At 34.7% G+C, this 11,082-nt stretch overlaps 2 long non-coding RNA genes across 2 annotated transcripts; both read left to right on the top strand.

The window, feature by feature from the left end:
- The first annotated feature begins 2,058 nt into the window (after positions 1 to 2,058).
- LOC123989056 lies at positions 2,059 to 3,128 on the top strand. The gene is made up of 3 exons (XR_006830418.1): positions 2,059 to 2,518; positions 2,623 to 2,973; positions 3,046 to 3,128. It is a non-coding gene; the product is annotated as an uncharacterized LOC123989056 (long non-coding RNA).
- Positions 3,129 to 7,478: 4,350 nt separating this feature from the next.
- Positions 7,479 to 10,316, top strand: LOC114871856. The gene is made up of 4 exons (XR_006830417.1): positions 7,479 to 8,504; positions 8,585 to 9,677; positions 9,747 to 9,873; positions 9,954 to 10,316. It is a non-coding gene; the product is annotated as an uncharacterized LOC114871856 (long non-coding RNA).
- Positions 10,317 to 11,082: the final 766 nt, after the last annotated feature.

Genomic DNA, 11,082 nt, shown 5'->3' with positions numbered 1-11,082 from the left:
GGGCATCCGCAGCCTGATACACTACCCACTAAAAACCTCTCCCCTAACGTAGGCCGCCAGAACCGTTTCATCCTTTGGGGATATATAACATGAACCAGCGATAGCCGCAACGGCGCTTCGGCTCCCTAGCTTACATCGACGCTTTCGTCCACCCTCAATCCGCCATGCGCACAATCAAGCTATAAGGGATTGAGGATCCACGCCGTTACACCTCCGATCAAGCGGTAGGATATTTTCAACCTGTACGATAAAGCACAGGATTTTTCTTCGGCCACGACCAGGAACCGGAGGATACACTCAACTCGACGGGTGGTCGCGCCATCCATTCACCAGCCTGCAAATGCGAGGTCAGGGCTTGCTCTTCGACACGACCAGGAACCGGAGCACGTCCGCTCGACAGGTGATCGCGCCATCGGCAACGGTCAGCAACGGGGGGATATCCTCAGGGATCACACCAACCCGCACTGACTGTGCCTTCTCTTCACCAGCCTGCCGTAGCGAGGTCAGGATAGCTTTCTCTTCGGTCACGACCAGGAACCGGAGGATACACTCAACTCGACGGGTGATCGCGCCATCCATTCACCAGCCTGCCGCAGCGAGGTCAGGAAGCTTTTTCTTCGGCCACGACCAGGAACCGGAGGATACCCAACTCGACGGGTGGTCGCGCCATCCATTCACCAGCCTGCAAATGCGAGGTCAGGGCTTGCTCTTCGACCCGACCAGGAACCGGAGCACGTCCGCTCGACGGGTGATCGCGCCATCGGCAACGGTCAGCAACGGGGGGATATCCTCAGGGATCACACCAACCCGCACTGACTGTGCCTTCTCTTCACCAGCCTGCCGTAGCGAGGTCAGGAAAGCTTTCTCTTCGGCCACGACCAGGAACCGGAGGATACACTCAACTCGACGGGTGATCGCGCCATCCATTCACCAGCCTGCCGTAGCGAGGTCAGGAAGCTTTCTCTTCGGCCACGACCAGGAACCGGAGGATACACTCAACTCGACGGGTGATCGCGCCATCCATTCACCAGCCTGCGAATGCGAGGTCAGGGCTTGCTCTTCGGCCACGACCAGGAACCAGAGGATACCCAACTCGACGGGTGGTCGCGCCATCCATTCACCAGCCTGCAAATGCGAGGTCAGGGCTTGCTCTTCGACCCGACCAGGAACCGGAGCACGTCCGCTCGACGGGTGATCGCGCCATCGGCAACGGTCAGCAACGGGGGGATATCCTCAGGGATCACACCAACCCGCACTGACTGTGCCTTCTCTTCACCAGCCTGCCGTAGCGAGGTCAGGATAGCTTTCTCTTCGGCCACGACCAGGAACCGGAGCTCCTGCTCAACGGGTGATCGCGCCATGTCTTCACCAGCCTGCAAAGCGAGGTCAGGAGCTTTCTCTTCGGCCACGACCAGGAACCGGAGCTCCTGCTCAACGGGTGATCGCCCCATGTGTTCACCTGCTTAACAGGGCTTGCTCTTCAACACGGCCAGGAACTGGGACATCCACTTCCCAGTTGGCCGTGCCATATCTTCGTAGGCTGCAATCCTCGATGACTTGTCCCATACACACTTTACACTCACGTGCACAAACGCTTAAACACTCACACGCTCATGATAAGCAACAAAATAATAATAAATAATAAATGATAAATGATGAATAATGAATAATAATCCATGAGCCCATGAAGCCCATGGATAGGTGGACCCATAGACGGACCATGAAGATGACAGATGAATGCAAGCATAATTGAACATGATGATTGTTAAACATAACTAAATAACACATTCACAAAATACAACAAGGAATCAACATATATATGCATCCAGTGCAACAATGCAATTAATGAAAAGTCAAAAGGAACAGATAAGAAACCGTTAAAATAAGGAAAGAAAGAAACAGTAACAGTAAACAGTAATAATCAGTAAAACAAACGAGTAAGCAAGTAATAAATAAATAAATAAATATATAAATATAAACATATATACATATATACATATATACACATGAGAACATTTGAGAACACATTTAAGAACATGAGAACATGTGAACGGAACATAAGATGCATAGTACTAGAGTAAGCAAGCGAGCACATGTGAACTCGGCATAAAAGGCAAGCCAAGCATATAACCAACAAAACCACCAAAAAGCTGAAACGTCAAACATACGGCCAAGTAACCAATCAGCAGGAAATGAAATGAATAGTAAACAGTAAAGAGTATTTAACATTTAGTACCAACACACAATACAATTAGGTAGTTTAAAATAAGTTCAAGATGAACTAGAAATTAAAATGAAAATGAATGTAAACCAAGAATGTAAAGAATGTAAGTAAAGAAAAGATTATAGACAACAGATAGCAAATACCAGTCATAAGAGATGAGGTAAACACAAACGCTGATAATTATTGTCAGCAGTAAAGGGCAATAAAACATAACCAGAAACAACAGATTCTGATGCAGAGTAGACACACGCATCACCACATTGAAGAGACAAGATCACCATGAAGAAAGAAAGGGTACGTCAAGTAGCATAATGAGTAAATGTATGTATGTAATGAATGAATGCATGCGTGAGGAATTCCTTATAATCATCTATTAAAATTATCAAGATGAATTACAGATAATAAGATAATAAGAATTGAACTGAGAGCTCATATGAAGTGCTCGAGTCAGCGAAGCTGGGAATCCCTCCTGCGAGGCCCAGCTACCCAAGACAACCAAGATAGTATAAATTAAAGTCCATCAAGATTGTGATCAGACTGTGCTACGTGTGACCAACAACCCTGCAATGAACAAATGTGCTTAGAAGACGAGCTACATAAAACTTGAGCAGGCCCATTAATGGTGCTAACGCCAATCGTATACAATACATAATATATTCCTATCCTGTCAATTAATGGGAAAAGCACCATCTTCAAAAGGGGAAGATCGGCTAAAAATAAAAGCAGAAAGAAGAAAGAAGAAATAGATGGTGAGCATAATGTAACATTAACAGTTGAAATTACTGTTCGGAACCATTGAAACTACTTAAGTCTGCTTGCAGGAACGTTACCCACAACCGTGACCTCAAACTTGATTAACAAGCAAAGATGGTGAAGAAACAATCAAATCATCACATGCAGGCAATGAACAATAATTAAATTATTACATTATTAATTATCTTTAGCAAATCATCAATAAATAAAGGCAAGTAGCAATATATATCCTATAACATGAATGATGGTGAACATAATAGGAAGAGATAGACTATTACCATCAGAAAGTGAGATGTTAATATTAAACCGTGAACAATAATATTAATCTGTTTGCAGGAAACCTTTACGCCAGCCAATAAAGTGGAGGCAAAACGTAGCAATTAATAGGAGAAGAAAATCGGAGAAGAAAATACCCATCTGTCATAATATGAGAAGCAACATGAGACGTATATCAGCCTAAAACATGGAGCAGATCAAATCAATGTAAATAGTTATAAATTGCGTATATTGTTACTGAATTATCATACCGCTCCGATAAGTATGATATTAAATTTAAGTTAATACTGATACAGATAAAGTAAATCAATGTAAATCAATGTAATACAGCGCGTGTTGAACAAAACTAATCAAATAATAAACATCACATACTACTGTAATGTTACTAACCCAAATATGGAAGTAGAAGAAAACTAATCTCTGATATGAAGAAAATAGATCAAAATTTATTGTGAACGTATGTATTTATATATGTAGCAAACATGCCAAATGTAATTAATTTAACAAATTTAATAAAGTATACTAATGTAGATAGCTAATTAAACTCCTCATATTATAGTCAATTTAAATAATACAATTCCATTAAGACCCCTTTTATTCCCGATTAATAGAGAAACATATGGAAAACATATGAGTACCAAAACCAACCCAGACATTGTTATAAGAAGTTCGAATGAGATCCACGGTCCAGAAAATCAGGAATTTCAGAGAATTTGAGGAACCGTGATGCATATGTGTATATATGTATAGAAAACAATAAAGACATTGTATCATGCAAGAAAGAAAGACTACTGCAGCGTATGCCTCTCTGAGCACCCACCATATCAACTAATACTAAACTAACACTTTCCAAATCAAAATCAAAATTTGAATTGCAATTAAGATAGGATAATGTACAAAAGATTGCATAAAGTACTATAAATATTCAAATCTCACAAATCCATCATCCGTCACAGCTGTACTGGAATTACGTTAGCCATAACATGCAGAACATTGTCCTGAAGGGGTACGAAAAGCTACAAATGAGCAGTGAGCGATATTACAAACACGAATCCTGAACATATAGTTGGAGAAAGAAGTTCCTGAAGCATGTCAGAATGACCCAAAAGGAATATAAAATAAAGCAAGAAATAAAGAATATAGAGCATATAGAATATAGAATATATAATCACAGCAGGTACGGTGAATAAACAAGCACATATTAATAATCAGAATCACGTCATTTAATTCAATGCAATTCAATACATTATGCCATATGCCACTGTTAGTCACCCTGTACACTTATTTACTCAATTATAATAATATAATATAAGATAAGAAGTTAATTATATAATAATAATATAATACACTACAATACAATCTAGCGCATAGTGCTAACTAAGTATGGCTTAATACACTAATACAACTCAAATAACCGGATGCAATCCAAGGTCTGGGATAATAATATAATATAGTATATAATACATTCAATATCTAAATTGGTCATAAATTGATTGTAACCTAAACGTGTATTGTAGATTGAAGATTGAAGATTGAAGATTGAATGTAGTAAGCATAAATATTAACCTAACCATAAAAATGAAATAAAATATAAAATATAGGGATATAAATATGATAAAATACAAATACAAATATGAACATGATATAATAATATAATATAATAATATAGTAATTGTATATAATATATATATAATGTAATGCATAAAACTAAGCAAATAAGCAAATAATAGTACCACTTTAACAAATACACTGCAACGCGTCTCAATGTAGCATACTGAAACACGCACTGTCACGGCAATCACGTCCGCACGTTCAAATTAGAAAGTTCAATTGATTTAGCTTAATTGAAACTTATCCCTTATCACTTCGTACCACATCACATCACAGATGACCGATGACCATGACCATGTCAACTAAGATAGGAAACCGGGGAAAGTAAAAGTAAAGAACGTAACCATAAACCTAAAAAATATAGATACCAAACGTTTATAAAATTCCCCAGTTCATACCACAATAACCATCAGCCATCATCAAATTAACCGTCAAACCATCAAATTAATCAATTAACAATTAATTACAGAGTATATAAATATTCAAAAGCGAAAAGCGAAAATGCTTCACAAACTTTCAATAAATCACCACAATGAAACCGGAAGTAAAGTACATATGAGAGGTAATGTTAGCAAAACGCATCGTAAGTAAAGCTCGCAATACTGCTCGAAGATAAGCCGCAAAGCTATCCCTAGTCGGCAACTACCGCAGCACCAAAGATGTTACCATCCGCAGATATACCATCTACCATATGATACTCGGCCGTTCACTCCGTAACGATTGTCGGCACACAAATTATCAGTCGCACAGTGGTTACCTACCACGCGCCAGTTATCCGCTAGACAGTTACCGACTATAGACCTTTCCATCATGCAGCCGCCCAATCCTAGGAATCATGCTTATCATCAAGCTTACCATCAAAAAATAAGTCTGATATACGACGCTTATTCGCGAAAGATATAGGTAATTATACTCAGACAAAAGGCAACAAGTTGAATTTCAAGACGGGCCGAGGTCAAAATAAATCCATTAGCCCATTAACTGAGTCAAGCTGCGATTATTATTTATTATGTAAATCATTTATGAACTAAAATAAATATAAATATAAATATTGATATGAATATAAATATAAACATAATTTGAATATAAATTATAAAGAAAGTGAACCTACCATAAAGCTAGATTAAGCCAGATTAATAACAATTATGGAAGAAGTAACCCATATAAACCCGCAGATTGCGCGGAGTGCAGGCACATTGCGCAAGCACATTATCGCGACGCAGAAAACAAATTGTGCAAAATACCGAAAATAAGGAAAACAACCGCCAAGGAAAGAAAGGCCGAATAAATAAATAAACTAGAATAAACAAACAAATAACATAAGACACTTAACCAAATAAATAAATCAAGATGAAAATCAGAATCAAAATAAATCAGAATAAAATAAAATCAAACAACGCATGTAACAACGCATGTAATCAAGTAAATCTCATACAACCAACAAGCACACAACTAAATAGTATTAACTAATACTAATTTACGGAATAAATAAAATAAAATAAAATAAAATAAATTAAATCAAAAGAAATCAAGAAATAGAGAAAATGTAGGGTGCAAACTGTAAAGTGAAATGCGTAAGCAGAATAACCAGCACAATATACTGTATTATAAACCGTAATATAAACAAAATAAAGAATAAGATACCGTGAAGTTACAGTGAAGTTAATTTCGAAATAATATAACCATAGATAATATAAACCATAGAACAGCCACCTTCAAAGATGTCAGGTGACAGAATTTACAGAGATATAACCTTAACCCTAACCCCTAATGTGTCAAAACAAGGATGTCAACAGGAAGCAAGAACAGTGTAAGAAGACTCGTTAGGGATAAGAAGAACAAATTACCAATTAAGGAACCCTGATTGCCAACTCAAGGACAGGAAACAAGCAAGGTAAATAAAGATTGTGGCAACGCACAATAAACATGAAAAGCACAACTGAATAACATGCACATTAATTCCTACAGAAAGGCACTGTCACCCTTTTGTGAAAGGGCTACGCAATACCAATGCCAGGGAGAGACATCATGAATTAATTGAATTAAAGAATATCGAAGAAGAATCAAAATATCCAAGGATATATAACAGGCGACAAATCAAGAAGGCGACAGGAAATGGATAAAATAGTGGTAGTCAGTGATAACGTGACACAATTAAATTAAAATATAAAATATATATGTATTAAATGTATTAAATATAGAATAACCGCATAAAAGTAAACATAAATATGTTAATATAATCTACAAACTTTGTACCACCATGAACCTATAATTAAAACTAAATCATAACAATAACAATAACTTCAATTCAATTTAATTCAGAATGAAGAACAAATGAGAGAATGGAAGAATGAGCGACAAAACAGTAAAGTAGTTAATTAAAGATATTAAAGAAGAGTGAGGTAAATAATAAGACATAAATTATAAATTGAAGGCCGTAATCCAACAACACAATGTAAAATAATGTAATGTGACGCAAAACAGTATAATGTAATGTAACGTGATGTAAAGCAGTGCAATGCAATGTAATGTAATGCAGTGTAATGTAGTGTGAAGAAAATTAATATAAGGTAAAAGAGATATAATGTAAAGAATAGAGATATAATGTAAGGAATATGAAATGTAATGTAATATAATAGAATACAAAATACCGAAATTGAACTGAACGTATACCATAACCGTAAAGATTATCATCCCAATTACCCACTTCCCCGTCAAAGCAGACCATAAGTCAAATTGTAAATAATAAATGATAAATGATCATATCAGTGCAAATGTAAGAAGGACCGATTATTGAATGAGGTATTAAGATAAATAACTAAAGCGATAAACAAATCAAACATTAACTGCGTAGTTAAAATAGAAACTAGAAATAGAAAGTAGAAACTGATCGCCATATGAGGTATCAAGAATAAATAAAACAACAAAATCAAAATCAAAATCAAATCAAATATAAAGCACGTATCTAATTAAGCACCACATCATTGTATAATCGAACAAGTAAGCCTGATATTTAACAGTCAAACCATTATCCGTCAATTGTAGATAAATTAAATAGACACTTGCACAGAAAAACCATTCATCATAAAAGAAAAAACAATAATCAATCTACTGGCCTTGATCAATCAAGTAAAATGAATAAATAAACAATTAACAATATTAAATACGAGCCATCAATTGAAGAGATTATGAAATTATAAATTACAAATTAAGAAATTAAGAAAAAGAGAAAATGTGGAATGTAAAGTGCAATCTGTAAAGTATAGTATAAGGTATAAGGTATAATGTGTAAGCAAAATAATCAGCACAATATATGTGATATAAAACAGAATAAGAGAATAAGATAAAGTAAAGATACAGTGGAGTGAATTTCAAAATTTCAAAATTTCAAAATAATATAACCATAGATAGTATAACCATAGATAACCATAGATAACATAAACCATAGAATAGACACTTTCAAAGATGTCGGGTGACAGAATTTACAGAAATATAACCTTAGCCCTAACCCTAATGTGTCAAACAAGGAATGTCAGCAAGAAACCAGAACAGTGTAAGAAGACTCATTAAGAAAACGAACAAGAACAAGATTACCAATTAAGGAAGCCTGATAGTCAACTCAGAAAAGGAAACAGGCAAGGTAAGATAATAATTGTAATAACGCACCATAAAATAAACAGGAATAGCACAACTTAATAACATGCATATTAATTCCCACAGAAAAGCACACTTTCACCCTGTTATGAAAGAACTACACAATACCAATACCAGACAGGGACATCATGAATTAATTGAATTAAAGAATAACAAAGAAGAATCAAAATATCCAAGGATATATAACAGGCGACAAATCAAGAAGGCGACAGTGAAATAAATAAAATAGTGATAGACAGTGATAGCGTGACACAAATAAATTAAAATATAAAATATAAGTATATTAAATATAGAATAACCGCATAAAAGTAAACCATAAATATGTTAATATAATCTACAAAACTTTGTACCACCATGAACATACAATTAGACTAAATCATAACAATAGCTTCAATTCAATTTAATTCAGAAGAAGAACAAATGAGAGAATGAAAGAATGAATGAATGAACCACTGATCAGTGAAGTTATTAATTCAAGAAATTAAATAATGTAGTAAATAGGAAAGCGTTAAGGATAAAGTGAAAGCCGTGACCACCATAATGTAAATAATAAAGTAACGCAGTGTGATACAATGCAATGTGACGTCATATAACATAAAACAAATGAAATATAATGAAATAGAATACAAAATTCAAGAAGTGGGCTCACTAAAATATAACTGTGAAGATTATTAATGAAATACTCTATTCCTTTACACAAGTAAATTATAAGTTAAATTGTGAGCGGTATTTGGTGAATGATAAATGGTCATGTCAATGCAAATGCAAATAGAACCGATTATTGCATGACATTTCAAAAAAGTGGGTAAATAGCAAATAAATCAAATCAAATGTAGACTGCGTAGTTCAATTAACGCTGTGCTACTGTATAGCGTAGAGATAAATAAATAACTCAACAAGTAGAGTATTAAAAACTAACATTTAAAATGGTGAATTAAACAGAAACCATGCACCTTCAAAGCACTTGAATAGACAAAACCATTCAGCATCACAGAAAAATAACAAAATTAAGATAAATTAAAATAAATTAAGATAAAGTAAGATAAAGATAAATCAAGTCAAATCAAATCACCAACTTCAGCTGATCAGAGTGGATGAATGGATGAATGGATCAAGGAAGGAAGAGAGAAACAGCAGAATACCAGCAAGTACAAGTAAGGTAAAGTAGAAAACCATTAAAAGTAAAATCAGTGATGTGATAACGCATGACAACGACAATTATTTACAGAATCACAACCCCAATGTGTCAAAGCAGTATCAAAACCAGCATGCAAGGACTAGTTAAAGGAAATAACAAATAAGAGAGCTGAATTGCAACTGAAAAGGAAAAGAAAAGGAGAAAGAAAGGAAACAAGGTAAGGTAGTTGCAACATACTATAAACAACAGAAATAACCCATACTAGTGACATGAATATTAAATTAATTGCATTTACAGAAACAGCCCATCGTCATGGAAGAGCAACATTATGACCAGAGAGAGACATCGTGGATAAATTGAATTAAAGAATATCAAGAACATCAAAATGTCCAATGAATATCAAGAATGCACAGGCAAATCAAAAACCAATCAACCAATCAAAACCAAATCAAGAAGCGATAATGAAATAAGTAAATAGCAATAACAGTGATAATGTGGCACAGATAACTAATATATATAAATATAAGTATATTAAATTATAGAATATAGAATAAAGAATAACCATATGGAAATAAATCATAAATATATTAATACAATCTACAGAACTACAGAACTTTGTACCATCATGAGTTAAATAAATAAACTAAGTCATAACAATTACTTTAATTCAATTCATTTCAGAATAAATGAACATTGACAGAGTAGAATAAAAGAATGAACAACTAAACAATGAAGTAGTCAATTAAAGATACTAAATGAGCTAAGTAAGGCAATAGTTATTCAGTCATAAGTCATAAAGTACAAAATGAAGGCAGTAACCAACATAATATAAATAATGTAATCACATAATATAATGTAAAACAAAATGGAATATACTAAATAGGATACGAAATACAAGAAATGAATTCAATAATATATAACCATAGAATTTATTAACTACAACACCCTATTTCCTCAGCAAGGTACATTATAAGTTAAATTATAAATTATAAATGATAAATGGTGAATGACAAATGCTCATGTCAATGCAAATGCGAATAGACCTAATTATTAAATGACGTTTCAAAATAAAGTAATTAAAGCGACAATTAAGCCAGATAAATTATAAAGTACGTAGTTCAATAAGCACTACACCAGTATATAGACTGTATAAATAATAAGCGAATAAGTAAATAAATAAGGATACTTAAATAACAAGATTATAATAAAATCACGCACAATCAAAGCATTTGAATAGACAGAACCATTTGTCATCACAGAAAGCGAATTAAAGCAAGATAAATAAATCATATTCATTAACTTTAATTGACCAGAACTGAGCAGAATTAATGAGAGAATGAACAATGAATGAATGAATGAGACCGTTAAGGAGCTGAAAGATTAAGAGGAATAAAGAAGGTAAGAAGGTGTGAATAAAAGAAATGAA

The sequence above is a fragment of the Osmia bicornis genome, unplaced genomic scaffold (genome assembly GCF_907164935.1).
Source record: "Osmia bicornis bicornis unplaced genomic scaffold, iOsmBic2.1, whole genome shotgun sequence".
In the NCBI taxonomy this organism is placed as follows: domain Eukaryota; kingdom Metazoa; phylum Arthropoda; class Insecta; order Hymenoptera; family Megachilidae; genus Osmia; species Osmia bicornis.
The sequence above is the reverse complement of the archived record's forward strand: the minus strand, read 5'-3'. Positions and strand labels throughout refer to the sequence as shown.